Source organism: Squalius cephalus (assembly GCF_949319135.1).
Source record: "Squalius cephalus genome assembly, chromosome: 4".
Classification (NCBI taxonomy): domain Eukaryota; kingdom Metazoa; phylum Chordata; class Actinopteri; order Cypriniformes; family Leuciscidae; genus Squalius; species Squalius cephalus.
In genome coordinates, this window is record NC_137125.1 from 44,263,085 (window position 1) to 44,287,858 (window position 24,774).

The 24,774-nt window shown below is 38.3% G+C and overlaps 1 protein-coding gene across 2 annotated transcripts in view; it reads left to right on the forward strand.

Moving 5' to 3' along the window:
- The window catches only part of plxnb2a.1 (plexin b2a, tandem duplicate 1), a 97,379-nt gene that overhangs the window by 42,759 nt on the left and 29,846 nt on the right, over positions 1–24,774 (forward strand). The window contains exon 2 of one of the 2 annotated variants that reach the window (XM_079868137.1): positions 6,319–6,396. The exons of the other annotated variant lie outside the window; for it this stretch is intronic. The gene's annotated coding sequence lies outside the window, so the exon portion shown is untranslated. The remainder of the gene's footprint in view (positions 1–6,318; positions 6,397–24,774) is intronic. 2 annotated transcript variants of the gene reach the window in all.

A 24,774-nucleotide genomic window follows, 5' to 3' on the forward strand; every position in this document is an offset into this window, starting at 1 on the left:
ATATGACTCATTTGATATATTTTTAGGTCTTCTCAAGCAATATGAATGCAAATAGTTTCGGTTAGTGTTCCTCGGAAGAAAGATAGTCACACAGATTTGTAATGAAAAGAGGGTGAGTAATTTTTTTTTTTTCTACAACAGGTTTTTCCTTTCTCTAATACAGCCGCTTTATGCCAGGGAAAGATGCCAGGTGACATTTTTCTGTCTTTTACAAAAAAAAAAAAAAAAATATTTTTTTACAAGCGCTGTGAGGTGAACATGTGTTTAACAGATAATATGCGGTGTGCCGTTGCATGACAGCAGTGCAGGGATGGTGGTTAGTGTGTGCTATGAGCCATGGTTGGGTGTCACCGATTAAACAAAAGCAAAGACACCTCACCTAGTCAACCTGTGTGAAATGCTGTTAGCTGCCATTTCATGAGAAACGGATAGTGAAATGATTTTTTGTGGCCCTATAATTTCTCTCTCTCTCTCTCTCTCTCTCTCTCTCTCTCTCTCTCTCTCTCTCTCTCTCTCTCTCTCTCTCTCTCTCTCTCTCTCTCTCTCTCTCTCTCTCTCTCTCTCTCTCTTAGCATGACTGTGTATTACAATGTTGCCAAAGCATTAACATATTATATATAAATAATAAAAAAAAAACATATGTATAGATCATGCAGCATAGTAAATAAATAATTAAAATCCATCTGAATAAATAAAGCGGGTCTCTAACATTGTGAATGGCTAAAACATATTTTGCAGCTAGTGCAGCACTGCTATCATCTTCTCCAAGTATGAAGGGCATTTTCTCAGTATCACTAAGTTCAGTGATGGAATCAGTGGTTTTCTCTTTCTTACTAACTCTCTCAATTTTCAGTTTGTCTCTCTCCTATGAAATTCAATTGCTTTCTCTGCTGTGAAGCATTTCCATGGGTACCATCAAGTGTTTTATTTTCAGAATTGGTCTCTGAATGCCCCTCAAAAACGCACGCACACACTATTCCTTATCCCCATCTTAACACAAGCAATATTGAAAAGTGGAATTTGCAGTTAGACTGTTGCTCTCTTCACACCGGTCCCAGGTCTCGCGCTCGTTGTCCTCTCGTGTTAAACCGTGTCGTCTCGCTCAGGCGTTAGAGTCGCTGGGTTCTGGGTTGTTGTTGCCATGGGAGCAGGTTCCCGAGCGATGCTGCCAGCTCTTTCCTGCCTCAAGCTTTGCAGTGGGTGTGTGAGAAAGCGGGCATCATCGTCTCTCTCTCTCACATATTCACATAGACAAACTGCACTCCATGGATCAACAGTGCTTATTATTGATGTGCATGTCGGGGGGTTGATTAGTCAGTAGAATGTTGTTTTATGGTGTGTTTATTGCTGAGAGTAAACATCAAAACCTTCCTTCCAGTAAAAGGCTCTTACTGGTGTGTCATATACTGCAAAAACATTTTTTTTATATATATAAATATATGATGGACCCTTTTCACAGAGTGTGAAGATGCATTTTAAATCCTGCCAGTTCTTTATTTATTTAAATTAGGGCTGTCAAACGATTAATCGCGATTAATCGCATCCAAAATAAAAGTTTGTGTTTACATAATATATGTGTGTGTATGGAGTATAATTATTTTCTATATATAAATACACACACGTGCATATATATTTTAAAAAAATGTATTATTTATATATAAAATATTTATATATAATATAAATTATATATAATATAAATATATATACACAGTATATACATGCAAATATTTCTTAAATATATATATGCATGTGTGTGTATTTATATATAGAAAATAATTATACACCGTACACACACATATATTATGTAAAAACAAACTTTTATTTTGGATGCGATTAATCGCGATTAATCGTTTGACAGCCCTAATTTAAATGTATGTATATTTATAACACTATAGTTTGTATTATATTTCTTTTGCATCCAATTACAAAAAACTAGTTAACGCTGCTGTGAGGGTGTTTCTAATACAGTGGGTATTGGAGTGGCGGTAAAGTTGATGTCTTTCTTCTGTGATCTCTCTCCATTTTCTTTCCTCTTTTAAAAGTTGTGAGAACACTATTGTGGAGTTTTTCTTTTGCTATTTGAGCAAATGGGAACACAAAAAATATATTTAATGTAGCCTCTCGTTCACCGCTTTAGATTTTCATTAAAGATTTTTAGATTTTTACTTTAGAACTATGACGACTTCCGCATCTGACAAACCCAGAAATGTGAAAAGGGTCTATATTTGAAAATAATTTGAAATATGTATACACACACACTACAAACTAGTGTGTTGACTACAAAACTGTTCAAAAGTTTAGGGTCGGTAACGTTTTAAGATCAAAAATAGTTAAAGTAATATTCAGAAATATTAATATTATTGCAATTTAAAATAGCTGTTTTCTATTTTAATGTATTTTAAAATGTAAGCAACATTTTTCCAGTCTTCAGTGTCCCATGATCCTTCAGAAATGATTCTGATATGCTTATTTTCTGCTCAAGAAACGTTTCTTATTAGGAATTTTGAAAACTTGAGCTGCTCAATATATTTCTTGACGATTCTTCGAAATGAACAGCATTTATTTTTCAAGATTAAATATTTATTAGTGTTTACTGTCACTTTTGATCAACTTAATGTGTCCTTGCTGAATAAATAAGTAATATCTTTAATACCCCTTTATCTCGTTTTACTGAGGTTTGGAATACTGAAAAAAAGAAAAAAAGAAAAGAACACCGAAAGTTTAGTGCAAAATGATACATTGCTAGCCGTCGGCTGTTACATGCTCAGTCGTGTCCTCGCAGGTCAACGGGGTCTGTGAAAGTGTGTGTGGTTTGTATGTGTGCACATGTATGCTCACTGTTATCACATTCTCACACACACCCACCTGTAAAAACATAGTCTCGGAACCATGCGGTAGCTTCATGAAGTCTTGCTGCATTCAAGATCTCATTTATCACTTGTGTGTGTGTGTGTGTGTGCATGATTACTGAGAGTTTCAGTGCCTGGGAGCCAAAAGCCCCAGAGATGGAGCGGCTAGTCGAGACAGAAAACATGGAGCTCGATGATGGTATGTGAGGGTTTTTTTTGGTCAATGGACCTCTGCATTACTCTGCAGTCAGATGTACTATTGTGAGAAAGACAGAGATTGCATTTTGAAGAGGGAATTGGTGTTAATCAGATCTTACATTTTCACGGACAGTGCAGCTGCTGATGCCAGAGCCAATGCCCAATCCAACCCATTCTGTGAATTTCCACAGAAGAAAATGCGTTTTTAAGCTGGAAAAATGGTTTCTACACTGTTCTCTTAGACCTGCTGATCTTGACCCTCAAACTACTATTGATAATGTAGTTTTCAAAACAACAGCTCAAAGCAAAACCAAACTACATTATTATTTTATTATAACCATGTGGTACTAGAATAGCTCAATGTAATTTGAATTGAAATGAAAGCCATCTTTGAAAGATACTAAATTAAACCACTTTGGGTGAAAAAACAAACAAACATGGAAATGTGGTAACAGTATACTCAAAAAAAGGTCAGAGATCACTCAGTCGAGGTCAAAGTCCTGTTTGGAAGAATCTCTGGAATGCCCAGAATGTGAGAGTCTGAAGCTCAAGCACTCAGTAGTTTCGGCTCTGGTGGTATCGTGGCAATTGTGTTGGTGTCAGTTGTAACATTACCTTCTGCTGTCCTGCCTGTTTTGTCCTCACTCACACCCACCGCTCTGTCAAAGCATTCAGATCACAGATGGTGGTGGCTCCATCAGTGCTTCCAGAGTGAACCTAAGCTGTTTTATACATATGTGTGTTTATAAAGAGCGTTTGGTGGGCTACAATTGTTTGCAGTCCAAGTCTGTGTGTGTTCTTGATCATAAAGGTCAGATTGTGGTTCGGTGGTTGCTTCCAGACAGTGTTTGAGTCTCTTTGTGTGTGTGTGTATGGGTTCCTCATTACTTCCAACCGTAAACTTTCCCAGCCGAGTCTCTGAGCCCTGAAGATCTTTCCCAGCATCACATCATACTCACCCGCACAATTCAGCACAATTCATCCTCCTCCCCTCTCTGGTTTTGGATGGATTGATGCTAGGATGAGGGAACGCCAGCAAAGGATCTGCATTTTTAACTTCCGACCCTGACGTTTCTTTCATCTGTCGATCAGCGCTGTGTGGTTGCGGTTTGTGTGTTTAATGAGTGGTAACTGCAGTTTTTGAAGTTTTTGCCAGTTCTTTCGGTGGGTTTTTCACTGTGTTGGAACAGCGTTGTGCGCCAGGAGCGGACCGACTCTAGCTGCGGGACAGATTACTGAAACAACCCTCCGCTTTCTTCTGGAAAATATTTTTAGGAACATTCGGGTTCTGGCACGTCACGCTTCCCAAGTTTTGAACAAAATTCAGAATGTTTTGGACAACTTACACCTCAAAGCTCTGATTACGGACAGCCTTTGTTGTTCACAGAGGCTTTTTTCTGGCTCGCTTGCTCCTAAATACCTCAACGCTGAGTTTATGGAAAACCCCATTCAGACTTTGTGCAGTTTATTTATAAAAGTTTTTGTGTGTATTTTGTCTGCATGCATGGATCAGATCATGCAGATTGACTGGAGACAAAAAAAGAATGACTTGCCTTTTGGCCATGAACCTGTAAGTGCATGTTCTCTATGCGGGTGTGATGGAGAAGGAAAGCGACAGAGACAGATCAGAATTCAGAAACACAACTACACACATCTGCTTCTCATTGGTGAGTCTACAAAAGAGCCAAAAATTCTGGTGACTGGCAACATACACTCACTAAAATAGTGAATGAGAACATACATTGGGACGGCAGTGAAATGAATCATGAAGTTTCAAGCCCACCTCCCTACCCACACCCAAATCCCTTTGTCCCCTGACACTGAGCCCCTGAAATAATCCAACGGCACGGGCAACCGTATGTGAAAGACATCAGAAAAAATGGACACAAGCACATTGTGATGGGATAATGGTGGAAAACACAGAATATATTCAGAATACCATACTAATGTTATTTGTCTGTATAGTATAAGTGGATGTAGTAGTACAATTACTTTTATTAATTAAATAATGTAGTGTATTAATGTAATATGGATGTATGAATGCATACTTATAAGAATTGTTGTTTGTTGTCATTGTGGAAATGCACTTTAAATTGTCAAGTTTTTTAAAATTATTATATACTTACTAAATACTCAGAGGAGGAGCAAAGTCATTTTTGATGATAATATAGTTCACATGGTTCACATGGTGGTCGCATGATAACATTGTAGCATATATATAATTTAGAACATTTATCATGAAATAATGTCTGTTTCATTTGCTTATTTTAAAGAATATTAGGCAACATACAGTGTATATTGCACAGGATTCAGTACGCTAGTATTTTATTGAGATCACGGTCACAGATTTAGGGGAGCTGCCGTATGTGAGCTCATCTTATTATCATAATGATCGCTATGAGAGAAGAGGGACAGGTGTGTACGTCCGCAGATACGGATAAATGCTATTCCACTGATGAATGGAGAGTGTGTAAGTGTGTTTAAGGCACTTCAGGGACTCTTCGTCTGACGTTAGCACTAATGAAACATGTCTGTCGTTTACCCTCATAATGTTGTTCATCTGTAAACCACTGTCTTTCTAGGTTAAGTCAAGCCATTCTGTTCTTGCTGTTGATTACTGTAATTTTCATAGCAGCCCCACACCAATTTTATTCTCACAGATGGCTTGATGACAAAAAGTCTGGTACCAAATTGAGACCGATAATTTTTTTGTTTAGTATTGACTTGGTTTCTGCGCTCACTTTGGTGTAGCCTAGATCCAGCCTGTGTCTGAAGGCTTCTCTGTTGTTCTTTGCTGTTTACAACACCCACTGTTAGAAAAAAAATAGGCCGTGTCCAATCAAAGTTCCTTGTGCATGTGATTCAACCCACATATACACACATTCACACTCACAGATTTCGAAAGTAACACAGATAAGCCGTCATCATTCCTTCAGCATTGCTCACTCATTGGAAAAAAACACCCAGCACTTGACTGCGCTCGGTTTATTGTCAATATTCAGCTGTTTAAAGCAATATCCCACAGTCAATTGCGGTCCAAATTATGCTTTTTAATTATCTCATAGGTTTCATTGCAAATTTTTCATTTAAATAATTGAATCGGGTTGCAGAATGGGCTAAGCCGCAGCATAATTGACTTTAGCCTCGTCTGAGTGCCTGGCACAGAATTGGGAATGTGCTCATTGGCGTTTTTTTGAGCACGCTTCTCCATCCATTTCATTGTCGTAATGCCCTTTGTTCATTCTTTCTTTCACTCTCTTCTTTCTTATAGTGTGTCTGCAGCAGCACTCAAGAGGATCAGAGAAAACAAAAGAGGAGGAGGAGGGCAGACAGAGGGGGAAAGTCAAAAGTAAGTGGCGAATAAGTAGATGTAGGGCTGTGTTTGGCAGTGACGAGTGGGGATGGTATAGATTATCTACATTTTGTTTCTAATTTCTGTTTTATATGAAACTTTTCAGGAAGATTTTAGAAATTATTTCAGGAGAGATGTAAGGGCTGTAACTATTTTGAGCAGAGTTATTTAAGTAAATAAAAAGTTGGTTTGCATACACATCCAGATGGATATATTTGGCTGTTGCGTCTCATCTCGTGCCTTTAGAATTGTGATATTGGATATATGTCATTGAATATTGGGTAATTAATTATGCATGTTAATTTTATTCAGCAATGGGGCATTAAATGCTTAAAAGTGACAGTAAAGACATGTGTAATGTTATAATGTTACAAATAAATATTTCAAATAAAGGCTTTCTATCCATCAAGTAATACTGACAAATATGTATAACGGTTCCAAAACATTTGTAGCACAACTGTTTTCAGCTTTAATAATAGTAATAAATAGTAATAAATAATACGAATTGTTTGAGCACCATCAGCATATTAGAATGATTTCTAAAGGATCATGTGACAATGAATACTGGAGTAATGATGCTGAAAATTCAGAATTGTGAATAAATGACATTTTAAAATATATACTAAAATGGAACAATTATTTTAAATTGTAATAATATTTTATAATATTACTGTTTTTACTGTATTTTTTAATAAAATAAATGAAGACTCAAAATTGTCTAAAAAAAATCGTACAAACCCCAAACTTTTAAACACATGCTCTGTTTTTGAACGAAATGCATCCTATGCAAACACCCAAAAATAATCGCTTCCTTGAGACTTGCTTTTCGATTAATTGTTCCAAAAACCCACAAACTTCAACTGAAAATATAGATTTCCACATTCCTCTCAAGGTGTGGTGGAAGTAGTTTAATAGGTTAATTGTTTTTCAGGTTGTTAGGGAGAGAAAGGAGAAGTAGAGAAGGCGCATGAGAGTGTAAATTACTCACGGGAATCTTCTTGAACGTTCTCTGGCCACTCCCTGATCTCCTGCTGTTGACTCACGTCTGCTATTGGCAGCCTCCACCTATTGTTCTTCAGTAAAGGATTGGGTCCATGCTTTCTATACAAAAAAGGTCAATGAAACATGAAACCAGATCCTCCAACCAGGAGAAGAAAAAAAAAATGCTGGCGCTTTCAATACTCTAAACACACTCTGTATTTCCACCCTTACCTAATTGCATTTATATTGGAGCCTGAGGCATTCTGCTCTTTTTCATGAGACTGCGAGGAAATTCTGATTGCGAGGCAGATTACTGCTCTTGATTTTGCTGTGAGATCCCTACCTACTTTTTCTTTTTGTCATTTGTTAAGCAGCAACGGTGGACACTGAGCTCCTATTACAGAAAGAAAACATTAGCTTCACATACATAAAGAGGGCATGAGAACTTAGTATATGTTGTTCTGTTATCGTAAACCATTTTTCATAAAACCTCAATGCAGATTTTGCCTCAGTCACTGACAGTGATTAATAGCTCTTGTCAGTCACATCACTATGATAATAAGTGTTTAAGCATTTATTTCTCACTAGGTGATGATTACACCCTGGAAGTTTGCGATGTGCCATTGGATAGTTTTAGTAATGAGTTATCACCATAGACTGTAAAAAAATATGGACGTAGTGTCCGTGACGTTACCCGTAGGTTTCTGAAGACCGTTTTTGAAGCCTAAAGTGGGCATGGCCGACCGTCGCCATCTTGGTAGCGCGTCACTCCCGAATTTATTTATTTTCACAGTCAGACAATGAACTGAGGGAATGTGACGGCTAACAAACAGCAGACAAACGGCTAATGATGACTAATGACCACAGCAGCGGGAATCCACCCGTCACTCTAAAGTGGACACCCTTAATTATGCAGAAATTTTAAGGCTTAATATAATTTAAACGGATGAGATATAAAAAAATTCACCCCCCTCACAGTTCTCATGAAGGGAAAAATAAGCTATATAGACCAAAGCCACTTTTTGCACCAGGCTGTAAACATGTTTTTTTCTGCTGTGAAGTTGGGCATTTTAACATGGGGGAGATACAGATTTGACTCACTTCTGCACCCAGCCTCAAGCGGCCAGTCGATGAATTGCCGTTGAATTCACTTCCGTGTTGGTTTCAAGAGAGAGACAGGGAGGCTGCCGCTTGGTTATCACCAGCGAAACTTGTACCATTGCCGACAGACAAACTCATTGCTTCCGGCTATTTCCTGAGGCATACAATCGTCAACGCCTGTGGTATTGATGTGACTGGAAATGAATCAAAAGTAACTGAATCAGAAGTGCACTATCATTAGAAAGGTTGAGGTTGATAAGATTTTTTTTTTAATGTTTTTGAACGAAGTCGCTTATGTGCACAAAGCTGCATTTATTTATATTTTATAAATGTCTTTACTTTTAATTTAATGCATACTTTTTGAATAAAAGTATTAATTTAATTCAGAAAAAAAAAAATCTTACTGTCTCCAAACTATTGAACGGTTGTGTGCGGTTTTTTGGATCGGATCTATCTTTATGAAAAGACCATAAAGATGCTCGCTTTTTGCTCGCAGGTTTCTCTATAGAGCTCCCCCTACAGCTTCGGAATAGATATTTGACAACACTGTTGAAAAACTCGTTGGCGACTCTCAGATACCAGAGGCTATAGATCATCGACATCAAAGCAGATGGGACATTCTTTAAAATGTCGTCTTCATTCGGGTTTGAACAGCCTGAGGGAGCGCAATAATGACAGAATTTTAGCAGATTTTTTTGTCGTAAAGCAATTCGTTACATCGCGGGACCTGATATCACGCGATACTTCCTGACGCTGAGGCCGGCGGCCCGCCGTCCCAAAGTTGCAAGGGTGGTTTTTCGGTTCACAGGCGCTTGGGGGGTGCAAGACGACCACCATTCAACCCGAAAAAAGTCATATAACTATTCCAATGACTCCGAAGCTGTTCGGTTAAGGTAAAAAAGTTACTTACAGTAGTTCACATTTAAATGCCCTTCAAGATGTATTCTTGATGTATAGCATCTCAATCTGAGATCCATAAAACATGACTTAAGCATCTAGTTGTTCATCATTGTTGTGTGTATGTGGTGGGATTTTTTTTTACCAATGGCAGGCAGGGGGAGTGCTCTACTACCCTTATTAGGATGTTTCTGGAAATGCAACATTATCATAGTCAAATTCTGCCCTCTAATACACACACACACACACACACACACACACACACACACACACACACACACGGGCCAAAAAGTTTTGAGCAATTTATGTTCTTTGAGAAATTTGATGTGCTTGTGTTTTATGAATCAGACTCAGTGTTTGTAAATCTAATTGTAAATGTAGTAGTTATAGACTAGTCTATTAGCATATAATTACACGCGCACACACGGGCCAAAAAGTCTTGAGCAATTTATGTTCTTTGAGAAATTTGTTCTGCTTGTGTTTTATGAATTAGACTCAGTGTTTGTAAATCTAATTGTAAATGTAGTATATAGACTAGTCTATTAGCCTATAATTACACACACACACACACACACACACACACACACACACACACACACACACACACACACACACACACATTTTGTTTAGTTTATTAGCCAGATCACATGACCCATGGAGCCCATACTGCAGGCTAAGGAGCTACAATCTGCCCCCTCTTGATAAATGTTTAACAGCAATGTTTGAATATCAATACACACACTGATATATGAGAGAGAACAAGTGATTATATCAAACATGTCTCAATTTGCCTCTAGATTGAAGTGAAGATAGAAGTGCCTCTCGAGTCTCAAAGGTCTGTGTGGATTTTAGTTTGCACTCATTTTCGTGTGCGTGTGTAAGTGCAGAGACAATTTGAGTCTTCTCATGATTACTACTTGTCACCCACCGGGCCTCACAACATTTTACGGAGAGGTCAAACCACCCGTCACCTCTTGTCGAACATGCTTATTTGCTGTAGATCTTGTAGTTATTAGTTTTAATGGTTTATTCAAACAGCTGTGTTAAACGAAAGGTCTTTAGGGGTCCCTTTTGGAGTTTAAATGTCAGGGAACCCTGTTTGAGCAGAAGTCTGGTTTTTGGAGAGATGTTGGAGCCCAGAGGGCAAGTAAAGAAATTTGCATCAAGTTAACTTAAGTGGCTTGGATGACTACCGCTCATTCACACCCCAGATACACACACACACACACACACACACACACACACACACACACACACACACACACACACACACACACACACACACACACACACACACACACACACACACACACACACACACACACACACACACACACACACACACACATACACACACACACACACAGTGATGAGACCGTGTCTGGTGTGTTGTGCTTGGAGCAGTGCCATACACTCCTGTGCTTTTGCATGTGTGTGAGCAGGATTCAAATTAACACTCAAGATGCGAGTCAAAATTGCTTTCTGGAGGGTAAATACAACTTGTTGGCTTGTATTTATTTGTTTATTTATGCTTATTTAATTATTTACATATTTATTTACTTTATTTAGTCACTTTTTACTTATATATTCATTTATATAGTTAAATTATATAAATAAAAATACTTTATATAATCATTTATATTAATTTATATGCATTATTTATTTCAGTTTATGAAATATTTTGGGACTGTAAATCTAATTTTCTATTGGTAGATGTGGCAAAAGGTTAATTTTGAACCTTACAGTATGTGCAAGGATGCATTTCTGCCATGCTCTGTTGCGTTGTTGCAAGCCGTAGTTTAGCCAGGTGACTCTGATAGAGTGAAACTCTGCAGTCGTATACATCAAGAGCTGGGGAATTATGGCCCTTGTGTTATAATAAGCAATGGAGTCAGATATATAGCCCCTTCCTGAAATTATCGACCCTCTGCTGTGGAAGAATTATAGGCGGTCTCACCTGTCCTCCCCTCTAGTTCGTAATCTGTGAGAGAGGGAAGCCAGAGCGGAGGGGGAAGGAGAGAAAATGAGCAGTTTTCAGGAAATAGATCCAAAGTCTGGTCATAGATCCAAAGTAAGATGGTATCAGGAAAGACGCATGTTCCTCTCTTTTCGCTCTGTTACAAAACGTAGTCAGCGGAGTCATTACCTTCCAAGACAGCATTCTAACTCAAATAGATCCTTATCCGTGACTAATATGTAACACTTGACATGGGCAGCAACTTGTCTTGCTTGAGTTTGTTGTTAGCATGTTGCTAAGCTAACAACATGAAATTTGAAACATAAAAACGCTCATTGCACACAAATATGAGGTACAATATTAATTTTTTAAAATTATTCTATTTTATAACTTTTTTTTAATCAGTATTTAGTGAGTCAGTGTTAATGAAATACAAACTTATTTATAATCAATATTTCTCTTGCCTCATCCACCATCTTGCATTTGTTTTCTCTGACATTTTCACAGTGAATTTTGGCATTGCCTTTTCTGCAAAGGATGCATACGATGCTACCTTGGAATTTGGCTAAAACAAGGAATCTTAGGAGGCATCTTAATGAACATTTCTATCTTTTAGAATACCCTTCAAGTCTTAAAATGGTGCCTTAGTAGGCAGCTCTTTAGGTTTTGGAACGGAGCAAGAGTTTCACTCTCAAGACAAGTTTGATGGATATATATGCTCTCTCAGCATAGTTGTGATATATCCCAGAAGTCTGCACTGCTGTAATCTATTCCACGATCCATGATCTAGCAGAGAGGCCATGACACAGCATGCCAGCAGAGGAGATGGAGCGCTTTATCGGTTCAGAGACTGCTAGATTGTGCGCGAGGGGGATGGGAACTTGTTTTTCTTGAGATCCTGACAGACAGTAATACTCCTTAGTTCAGCCTCCATGAAGTTTTTCAGACTTGTATTTGGCTCTTGAGTTGATCCTGCATCATAGTTCGATTTAAAGCTTTCAGGGCACCAAACAGAGGGAAAGCATCAAAATCTCGTCATGCCTGGCAGGGGTAATTTGACCCAGAGGAGCTGACAGAAAGATTGGAAGGAGAGCGAGTGAGAGCGAAGTGAATATGTGAAGGGGGATGAATGGGTAAATGAATTAGAGCTGGTTTCTGTTTGAGCATTTGCTCATTCACCGTGGCTAACCAAAGACAGACCATCTGCCTCAGTCAACTTTAATCCTAGTAAATTTACCAACATGCATATACCATCGTTTGTATTCTCTTATTTAAAATTTAACAGAGGTTTGGGCGATGTCTAACAATTTGGCATCAGACAATGTCTACAGTGAAACATCGCGATGGACGATGACATCATCCGGGGTGGGTGGGGGGATTAACGTAACATTCTCATTTTCCACTAGATATTTTCCTCCACATCTCATCAGCAATTTTGATTTTGGCACGCTCTGCAGCAGCTGACAACTAAGGAGCGAATGTACAGTGATGTGACATAACTGCCAGATTCAAACTGTGCTTTTGCGCAATAACTGGCACTGAGACAAAGATGGACGTGCTCAGCGCTTGTCATATATCACAACTATTCAGTGTTTTCAACCACATAATGTTTATTTTAGGTTTCAGACATTTAAATACATATAATTTATAGCAAAACAATACATTTATAGTTTGTAAAATACACAATGGTGTCTATGGAAGCAGCAATAACAATCCATTCAAATATATTTGCCGACGTGTTTTATTCATATCAGATACACAGTGTAACTAACTATAAAGTTTACTCTATTCTTCTCCAAGTTCACTGGCCACTTACCTTCATGTATTTTGGGAGAAACTGATGAATTCACGTGCTTCAATCGCGATGCCGGCTCAACATCGTGATGTCTGTCAGCCATGGGTCTATCGGCCCAACCCTAATTTGTACACATAGGCTTGTATTTAGCAAGCATCTCCATTTTTATTGTTACAACTTAGGGTTATGAACTTCAACACACCCAAAACCTTTAGTATTATTAAACTTCTGAACTTCTGAAAGTTATACTCCAAAAATGTGGGTTGTTGGCCATATTTAGGGAAAAGAAAATCAAAGATACATTTGACTGGAGGCCACAAGAAGTTTCACATTCACACCAAGGACGATAGCCCTTGTGAAATACTGCTGTGCCCCTGTAAAACATTACTGATAAATCATTGTCTGTCAATGGAGATTATCATACTGACCTGAGAATCATTGTCCCTGATAATATTTAAGCAATCATGTCCTGTTTTCCATCAGCTGTTTTAAATCAGAACGAATTCTATGAGAATAGGGAAGTACACACCATAACTATAACAATAACGACACAGAGAAATGATATTGTTTTGATCACTTCCAGAATAAATGTTTCCAGCTGATGAACGAATAACAGCCAATCAGAATCCATTCGACTATAAAGAGCTCATGCATTCAAAGCGGCAGATGACATAACTGCAATGCGAACTTCTAATAAACAAAAATGTTATTGTGTTTATGTCAATGCTAATACATGGGTATCTTTATAGTTATCGTTCTTTGTGTGAACACAGTGTGAGCCTTTAGGCCAATGAGAACCACCCAGAACGTCCTAGCAATTGCATAACAATGTGCAAAAAAATGTGTTTAATGTATGGCTGAACACCCTAGCATAGCGATAGTGAGTTTTGCATCAGCGAGCACCATTTATTTTCCTCCAAAAATGTCTTATTTTGCTGTTTTAGCTCATGTATGATGTTCTGACAGGCCATATCCCTTCTCTAAGTAAACAGCCTCATGTCCGTCCACAACTTGGTCGATAAATGAAAGCACTGAGGTCAGAGGTCGTGAGAGCGAGCTTCTGACAGGAAATCGTCAGTCTCTCGTTGGCTGTCTTGACACAGACTTTGGTCTCCAAATGAGGTTTTAATTGACTTGTAAAATTCTTCTGGTGTTTGTTGAGGTTTTTTTTTTCTTCTGACTTCAGGTCACATCAGGGCTTGGCGTTATGACAAGTGCTTCTCTGCAAGCCTCTTCACATCTCTTCTTTTTTGTTTGTCTTTGGCACACAAAGACAGGTATGACACGAAACGATTCTGTTGACCTTTCAATGTGTCACTTGGTATTTTGATTGTGTTGTGTTCTCTCACTGTGACAATGTCTTTCTGGAAGCTCCTAAGAAACAATTAGCTGTCAGATGCGACCAGACTGGCCGTGTCCCAAGCCGCCCGCTGAGGAGCTTCAGCTCTGACAGAGTATCGATTGTCCTTCCTCTCCCATCCTCTTCCTCGTGCTATCTCAGACGTGCATCTTCCCTCTTCAGTTCTTTGCACTGGATGCGAAATTAAAACTGCAGAAGGGAGGACAAATCTCTCTGGTACACTCTCTTATTCTGTCTCACTTTCTCTGAAGTGATATATTGTTTCTTTAGAAATGATTTTCTTAGCCTGGGAAAGAGAGTGCGATTCGGGCACTTTGTCAGATATATTAAAAATAAAAAGTTATGAGAGCTGAAGCAGAGGAAGACGGATCCTTTCCGCTTACTCGACAGAAGTACAGTTATTCCGCTAGTCATCATTTCCGGGGCTTTGACAGATGTCTGAGTGCTCGACTCCAAGCTGTCATTAAAGCAAAAGGGGAAACTGCAAATAATGTACATAGGAGTGAAATTCATATACATTTTTCAGTTCAACTTTTCACTTAGGTTGTTCTATAATATAATATAATGTAATATAATATAAATGTATCTGCTCATAGCACAGAAATATTGAGTACCAGTGCATCAAAGTGGTTATATCCTTTTTGTGTGATGCATTACTCATTCTTTCCTCTCTTTTTTGCCTTTATCAGACTTTCAAATCCCCATTAACACACACACAGTAGTTTTTAAAAATACCAAATTGTGAAATCTCTCTCAGAAATAGCAGTAGAAAGAGTAAGCCAATATAACTTCCTCTTACTGCCTATTAAAAAATTATGCTGCTGTCTGAGTGCTGCAGCCTGCATGTGTTAAACAGTCCACCTACTTCCTGAGGTTCACTTAAAAGGTCTAGTGTGTTCGTGTTATGCTTTTTATTAAATTGAATCCATACTACGTTTTCATTTCTATAATGCTCAATATATGGAGAATGGATCATAATGTTAGCCCACAGGTCAAAGCCAGATGGAGACTCATTGCATGCATATATTCTCATTGCTGATGAGATCACAGGCCAGATTTCTCCACAATCGAAACCTGTGGACTGCAGTGTGTGTGTGCGCGAGTGTGTGTTTGGAGGCGGACCAATCTGCACACATACTGATTACAGTAATTGTGCACTAATGGATATCGCTGCCACCACCAGTCTGAACTTGACCTCAGTCATCACCCTTTAATCTCTGGTGCAATGAGTCACGGGTCTCTGTACCTCTCTCTGAGATGTTTCTCTTGCTTTTCCTTCTATTTCTGCTATGTTGTTTCTGCATTATTCCCTATAAGCTGAATTGGTTTCTCAACAGCCTATTAAGAAATTATCAGAGCATTGCAGCCAGAACAGAATCCCACGCAGCGGGTACAGAGCTCCAGGCAACTTGAAAATGCCCTGCTTTCTTACTGTATCTGTTGTATGGATCAGTAGCAGGGGCTTTGGACTGCGTCAGATGGAATGGAGGCAATTGTGACTCTCAAACTAGCTCTTTCTCATTATCTCTAGCTTATCTGGGTCAAAATATTTGAAATTTGAACCTTCAGTTTCAGTTTTTTTAACACAGTTGTTGTTCATACTTAGCCTGGATGCCAGCTGAACTTAGCCCCGCCCACAACATTTGAGGTCGGGATGTTCGGTCTGGGCTTGATCCGTTGTGGTGCAACTATGCTCGAACCAGAGCTGTTCGGACCAATCAAATTGTCAGGGCGGGCTTTATACGATGATGGACAGATGATCAACAGTAACGTAATCATCCACGTCACCAAAGAGCGCTTGGGTTGAATTCGTTTACAACAAAGATGACTTCCGCTGGAGAATTGAGATGTGTAGGTTCCGCCATCGCGTCTGTTATAGAAGATATCGACAGCACATTAATTTTAAAAGAGGAACAGAGAACCGCGATCAAGGCATTTGTCGATCAGAAAGATGCATGAAGAACATGCGTCACTTACTCCGTTGCTCTGATTGGTTGTAGGTCTATCCAATTGACTGCAGAGGCATTTTCTTTCCTGGTTCGGTTGAAACACGCCCCTTAATCACAGCCCAGTGGAGCAGTATCAGACTCAAATTCTGACTAGAATCTGAGAATGACGACGTCAGGCTAGTTCGTACTGGGTTCTATTCATATCACTATCAGAAAGTCACAATTTCCATCTTCCAGATTGAAAATCTGTGATTGAATGAAATTAAGAATTTCATTATGGAAACTCGGTTGGAATATTCAAACTTGATTTAGATGTGGATACTGTATATGCCATCGAGCAAATGTAGCAGCACTCAGGGAGCTACTATTAAGAAAGGAAAAAACTTCAAGTAAAAGTTGTATATTCTATTTAGCAAATGTTTTTAAGACCGTTGTGTTAAAAGACTTTTAAATGAATCTTCTCTTTTTCATAATTGTACACCTGCAGGGCATGTGCTAGCATTGCCATTTTGTTTCTTTACACAGCTGTCATGCCTTGTACTAAAGAATGTTTTAGGAAGCCAGAGATATCAAATAGAAATATTGCATATCCGACTTTATATTGAATGCAGCATTATTCCTCCCATTCGTTTGGGGAATTTGAATAGAATGTGCATTGTAATACAGATTAGAGATTTTCCTCTTGCCTCATCACATGAGCTAGCATTAGCGATTAGCGTACTCGCACCAGCTTAAGCAGCACAATGGCAAACTAAAATAACCACTTGCCTCTTCTATTTACAGTTACAGCAGTTATTATTCCTGATTTCATGTGGCGTGTGGGTTCTGGACAGTTCTTTGGAGATATACATTATGTGGTTATGCTATTGAAGAGAAAGGGTAGCATGGGGAATTTTTCTTGGTTTTGCTGTCTAAATCACGTTGACTCATAAATGTTAAGGAAGCCAAAGCTGATTTTCTTCCTTTCTGCATAGAAAAGTGTGTGACAGGGAATTGCTGGAAAAACCAGGTCATACCAGCCTAAGGTGGTCAAGCTAGTCAAACAGTGAAAGCTGTGTTTTGGAATATGGTTAGATTTGGGTTGCATTTCATGCAATCTTTGCACTACAGACATAACCTTGGTTTCTTTTTAGAGTAGATATTTACATGTGATTTTAGATTTTTCATATCATAATTAAAGTCTATATACATCAAACAACTTGTTTTCGTGCAAATAAGAGCTATTTTGAGATTAGATATTTTGATCACACATAATGGAGCAGCTGTGAACTTCAATACATTTTTCATCAAAAATGCACAGTAAATGTAAATAAACACAAAACAGCTCAGTAATTAACCCACTGCCATTGTTGACCATCTAAACCAGGACAAATATTGCCCATAAGCTGGTAGTTAATGTGTTTCCTTATGAACTAAGCAAGACTACCACACAACTCTCTGCACACACACATACAAAATACTTACGAAACAAACTGTAACTCTGCATTCCTGTACCAAACATGTCAGTTTCTCTGATTGTGTAATCCATCCTGCTGGCTGTACCGGTTCTTCACCAAACCATTCATGCTCGTGAGCCATAAATTAAGAAATTGCATTTTATACAACCGCTTGCTTATCTTGCTCGAGTATAAAATGAAAGTGCTTTAGGAGCATATTTTTAATTCCTAAACTCCCTGGCCACTGAACCCCACAACGTTATTAAAAAAAAGAAGAAAAAAAAAAAGTTCTAAGCAACACTCAATCATTTTTTTCCAGCTGATAACTTCAATAACTCTCCATCTAAATCAGCCATGCTATTCCAAACATTCACAAAAAAAAAAAAAAAAACAGCTACATAACCGTCACTGTGTACACAACCGCTTTTCCAGAAATCACTTTCTCTCGAGTAATCTGAAAAAAGCCCTTAAAAGCCACATGCATCGACCATGCTGCCTGCTGCCACAAATACAATCTCCTGCTTGTGATTATATGAGTATGATTGAATGAAATGCCCTTTAATACAGTAGTTTTAATTTCAGTTTTTGTTGTTCCTCTTACAGTCCAGAGGCACATTGGAGGGCATAAACCCGAGACACACACAACAGAAAAGATACAGGCATATAGCCTGGAAAAGTTAATGCAATATGGACAGATAGACAGAGAACAAGGACACATTGGGTGATTGAAAATAGCAATGTGCTCTCTGGATGATGAAACTTGCCTGTCATCCTGAAAGAGTGTGTATGTGTCTTGAGACAGTGGCAAGTGTCTTCAGGAGTCAGGAGAATGAATACTGTTTGTCCGCGTCTGGTTTTGTGTGCACCAAATGTCCCCACCAGGACCTGAAATTTGTGGACATTTTTTGTGTTAAAATTAATGTTAGGATCGGCCCGAGATCGCCTGAGCGTGGAGGTCTCGGCCCACAGCGTTGTGGCGAGAAAGCTATCCGAACCAACGGACCAATGAACCAGACTGTATCGCAGTGTATGATGGGTAATTACATACATTGCATGAAAAGCCGCAGTGTTTGTTTTGCTCATGCCTCTCAGAATGAATCGTGGATTAACCTGCAGCAAAGATGAAGTGAAATGTCTAATTGAAATTTGGTCAAGCTAACACATTTCAGAACACCACCACATAAAAATACAAATGAATCCTTGATTCTTGTTCAAAATGATAAATTAATAAAGACCGCTAGAAAGAAAGCCACAATAAAAATGCGGAGCTGTTGTCTATCTTTCGCTATGAGCGGAATTCTGTAACATAAATAGGTGCCGGACAGTTACTCGCACTTGACTTGTATTAATACATTTTGGTCCATTTAGAAATGTTGCATTTAGAAAATGGTCCATTTAGAAAGCGAACCGATCCAAAAAGAAATTGCGACATTGTAACATTTCTAATACCTGTTTTGGAACAAAGCCAATGATTTACAGGTGTGAAAATGTCCTTAAAGTCTTAATGAAAATGTTATGAAGCTGAAAGGTGCTTGAAGTTTAGGTTAGGTTGTAGAAAATAGGTCAGTATAAAAGCAATATAAAGTTTCTGCAGTAAGACAGAAAAGTTCTGGTCTGTCTACTGTTTACTAGATAAAATATTGCCTTCATTGCAGCAGCACACACAAATTCTATCTCTCAAAACACAGATGCCGGCATGTAAATGCTGTAATTGGCATTGCATTCATAATGTAGCACGTTCACCTTTTAGAGGACCGTAAATCAGCAAACATCTTCCTAATACAGTTCGACATCAATCATCCATTGTTTGTTTTATACATGGGCACAAACACACTCTCAGTGAATGCTCATCGCTTGTTTTTAAAGGGCTTTGGAAAGGCTCTTCCTTAATGCCTTGGTGGATGTGCTCGTGGGTGGTTTTTGCTGGTCCAATTATGAACCACTTCAAAATCAGAATCATCGCTCTGAGTATGTTGAGCTGACTGATTAAGGTGTTTGAGGGTCAGCCTTTGCCTTCATTGAGGGGAACAAATGTCCCCAAAAGGATAGTAAAACCTGAAATCACCTCCATTGTGTGGTTCCCGTGAGGAAAGCGGCTTTATAAATATAGCAAATGTTTTAATTTAAATGTAAAAATGCAACAAGGTTTCAGTGTATATATGTTTGTTTATGTTTATGTGTGTGTGTGTGTGTATGTATGTATATGTGTGTGTGTGTGTGTGTGTGTGTGTATATATATAGATATATATACATATATATATATATACATATATATATATATATAGCAGTCTAATTTATGGGTCAGAACAAAGTGATATAATAAATTTATCTATAAAATATAACACATAACATAAAATATCATTATGTAAGTTATTTGTATACAACTTTATACAACATATTATTATACAACGATATGAAAATGAAATATTTATATACAATTAAAACTGATTATATATTACATATATAAATTGATTATATCTTTCTTACTCTGTGATAAAAACGATAGCATATGCTGCATAACATTAGTTGTTGACATTGATTTGTTTATAATTTTTCAACCCTTTCTAACTGATGCTCCCAAGACTATCACAAGTCATTCTTGCAATTTCAACAACTCCTCATTTATAATAGCCAGCCACATACATTAACTTGATGACATTTAAATCAGCATAATTCCCAACGACACATTCAGTACATCATAGAAATCCAGATGTTTAAGCTTTCGAGTCATAAAAACACATGCACATGATCATTGTGCATAAGATGTCCATCCCGCTGTCTCAAACTCTTTTCACAATTGCCCAAGGCCATCAGGTCATCCTTATTGTTGAGCTCTGTTGTTTAGGAAGTTTGTGTGTTTTGGCATATTTACAATGGATTCTCTATTGTTGCATGACACCATAGATTTATAAATGATCACTCCTCATTTAATAGGAAATACTTGCCTTGCGTATAGCAGTCAATAGAAAGTAAATGTATTTTCCTGAAATGAAAATGTTCATGGTGCGCTGTCAGACCAGATCAGCCAAGTAGGAATAAGTTTAGTTGGGAATGGCGATGCGTGCCAGAAAGTGAGAACTGACCACAATACTTCTTATTAGTAGGATTTCCTGTATAAAGCCCCTTTGGCATTAAGTGGGTCATATAGTGGGTTAGCCATTGAGGATTTGTGAAGTATTAATGCCTGCAGCTGTGGTTATTGCAATTTATTCATTATGGAAATTACGGAGGCTTTTTAAACCCTTTGTAATGAGTGTAGTGGCATGAGGGTTTTGACTGCATGTTATACGGTTCAAGGACAAGAACTACAAATATGATGGCTAAAGTCCGTTCATGAGGGCTATGCTGAATAATTTGCCCCCTTAAAATGTTATCTAATCCCGTATAATCCAGAGTCCACCCAATCATCCGAAGAGGTGCAGTTCAGGGAAAAATAGGCCACAATATAGTGGGGGTCAGATTTCCAAAAGGATATTAAAACCTGAAATCACTTACATTATGAGGAGCTGCCAACGATCACCAGGAGGAATAAAAATACTAAATAATATCTCAAGTTAAACTCAAAAAGGTTTGCATGATATATTTGTTAAATATTTAGATTTTTTTTAATTAGTTTTAATTATTTGCAGTATATACATATTAATATTTCAGCATTCAGTAAATAATTTATTATTATTATTATGTATTATTCAGTATGTAAAATATAAATGTAAATATGTAAATATAAAATATTATATATAATATTAGATATATTGCCTTTATTGTATATATCAGCCACCCTACTCTATATTGGCACTGGCCATTAAAAACCCTACATCGGTCAACCTCTAATACTGATATAAATGCAAGTAATGATAGCAAATAAAATGCACTCATAATTGCTGAATTAAAACATACTTTTCTTTTAACTTCAAATTGGCAATAAATACTTTCAAATTGAATTTAGTATCCATCGATAAGGCAGTTTTGTGACTGATACTGCCATTTCTTTTTAATCAAGACAATTAGCTAGTGTCGGTAATTTCAAAATATCCACTGGTTATTTGACCTGCCCGATATGTCGTCTATCACTACTCAGCAGTTTTATGAATAAATTCAGTTCTGGGCAAATTGAATTGACCCCTATGTGATCTTTCTGACAGATTTCTATTGTATTTTTTTTGCTCCCAAAAACCCTCTTTAGCAGTAATAATCACTTTCTCTTTCTTTCCATCTCCATCCCCATCTCTCTGAAGACTGCTGAATCTGTCAGCCTTGGTAAAGTTATTGACTTTTACCCACAATTCTGTGCTATAGGGAGATTTTTCTGTTGAAAGACTCTGGGAGTCACACCTAATAAGGTGTGTGTGTGTGCGTGTGTGTTGGCCTGCGGCATTGGGAGCCTTGGCTAATTAAACCCCAGTGTAATTTATTAATACAATGTGTTCTGGATGGAGCTGCCGGTTGTGTGTTTAAGTGAGTGCAATTAGGAAACCTATCAAGTTGAACAGATACGTTATCTCTGCAGTAAACTCCATAGCTGCAGGGAAAACAGGGAGAGAGGGATGGAGAAGGAGGGATAGATAATGCTTTAGGAAGCTTTTGCTTGTTTCATCGCCTCCGGGAAAACTTTTTGCCCCCTAAACTATTTAACAAACTATATTTTAACACACAATTACACCTGAAATCCTTCTACTATTAATGTTACACTCTAAGAAAGGTGTTTTACCTGTATTTTCAATTATTCACTGCATTGGGGTTTTCTACAGATTTTTTTTCCCGTACACTGTGATTTACAAAGATTAAATGGCTGTATGCTTGATTTTTTTCGTCCAGTGAAAGTCTATGGGGACCAAAACAACATTTGGAACCTATTGACATTCATTGTATGGACGACGACGAAAAACAACTTTTTCAAAATATAGTTTCCTGTGATCCCCAGTCAGTTATACAGGTTTGGAATGACATGAAGTTGAGTAAATCATTTTTGGATGAACTATCCCTTTAATTAGAAAGGGGCGTCCATCCACATACTTCTGGCCATGTAGTAATTCATTTGTTTATTCATCCATCCATCCATTCATTCATTTTGCTTCTCTTCCTCCATCTAAATGCTTGTTTTTGCTCTTCTAGCTGGCAAGCGAAGCAAAGTTTGCCGGCCGATAGTCTGGAATGTGGATCGCTGTGTTATTTTACACTCCCATCAGGGCCACGATCCCACCAGCGGACTCGCACACAAAGGCGGTCTTGTTGCGGTGGTGCCGAGTCGTACTTGGCTTCCTCTGTCTCTAATTGTCTCCCTCTCTTCCTTTCCAGTGGTCTCTCTCTCTGTCTTTTGTTAACATGCTAGCACACGCGCACTATCGCTCACAGTTTGCGTTAAGTGGTTACCATCTACCCTAGCATTACTTGAAGGGCACTCTGAAGCGAACGGTTCTTTAGTATTCATTCTTGTTATAAACTATTTGTATTCACGTCGAGGTTTTGTTTGTGCGAACTCGAGGCACACGGAGGTGCGAAGACAATCCCTTAAGTTTGTGTGAGTGTGCATGTTTGAGGTAATGGCTCGGGGGATCCTCTCTGTATTCTTAGCTTGTTGAAGGCACTGAAGTGGAGAGAATTATAGATTCGGCACAATGAGCAGTCAAATTTAATCAACATGCCTGCTGTTCTCTATGAGCCACTGGGAGAGATGACACAGCTCCACGCCACTGCCTGTATGTGTCTGTGTGCATACGTGCGTGCCATGAGTTTATTTCTGAGGAACAGAATGCAAAGGTGCCAAACTTGTCGACATTTGTTAGTGTTTTAGGTATTCTGCCGTATTAGACCGTAGTAATTGGTGCTATTTACTCTTTGCTACATAGATTGTTAGTTAATGTTGACCTGTTTTGGCACCTTTTTTTTCCCGTTGATGCCAAGGACACCCAAATAATATTAATCCCTTTGCAAGGGACCCCCGTCCTAAATATAATGGCAACTAATCCACCTTATTTTTAACATTAACAGCAGGCACAGCCGTTTTTACCTTGAATGTGCAAGGCTTCCAGCGTCAGCAGCTTCCACTTATTTTAGCTGTACAAAAATGGTACATTATGCTGCTTGGTATTGCAAACTGAATTGCTTTACTGTATACTTCAATTTATTAATGTAATGTGCTTCTCACAATTAATATTAAGTTTAAATTATTGCTTTAAACATAGTTAATAAACACAAAGCTAGCCTGTTATTTTGACAGCCCTAAAAATAAATCTTCTATTTTCTATTTGTGTTTGCAAATTGTTTTCCACTTAAATGTTTTGTGAACCGCGTAGTAAAGTTGTCAAAAAGTGCCGACTTCGGTACCAAGCCGGTACTGAAATTTAAAAAATGTGACACTTAGAGCGGACTCGTAAACACCTCTGTTTGCCCATTGTACTCGAGCGCTCATCGGATATGTGTGTGAGTTTTTGACAACTCTACCCCCGTAGCACCCCTGCCGTTCCTGGTTGCAGAAGTTGCTGCCATCTTGGAAACGATGTCAAATGGTGCATCTTAAGTCAGATATGTGACCTCGAACACATTCCAGTGGTTATTTCAAGTAGTAAGAGATTTCCAAATTGTCTAGGGTGCATCATGAATGCCTACATTTTTGGAGATTAATAAGGATGGGCTGATATATCAGGGCATTAATGAACTCTGTCCTTAACAAGAGTCGTTTAGATTACATTAGCATAACAGACTCTATCCTCACGACTCCATTGATCCTATGATCTTACAGCATGCACGGCACGCTCGTGCACACGCATGCCTCGCTTTGATCCCTGCCCATGTAACAGCAGTTGATATGTTGCTGACAAATTGCATCAAAATTGTTTTTGAAGAGATTTATGAAACTAAACTGCATTTGGGCATTCTGCGCTCCAACCTGGCTTATGAAA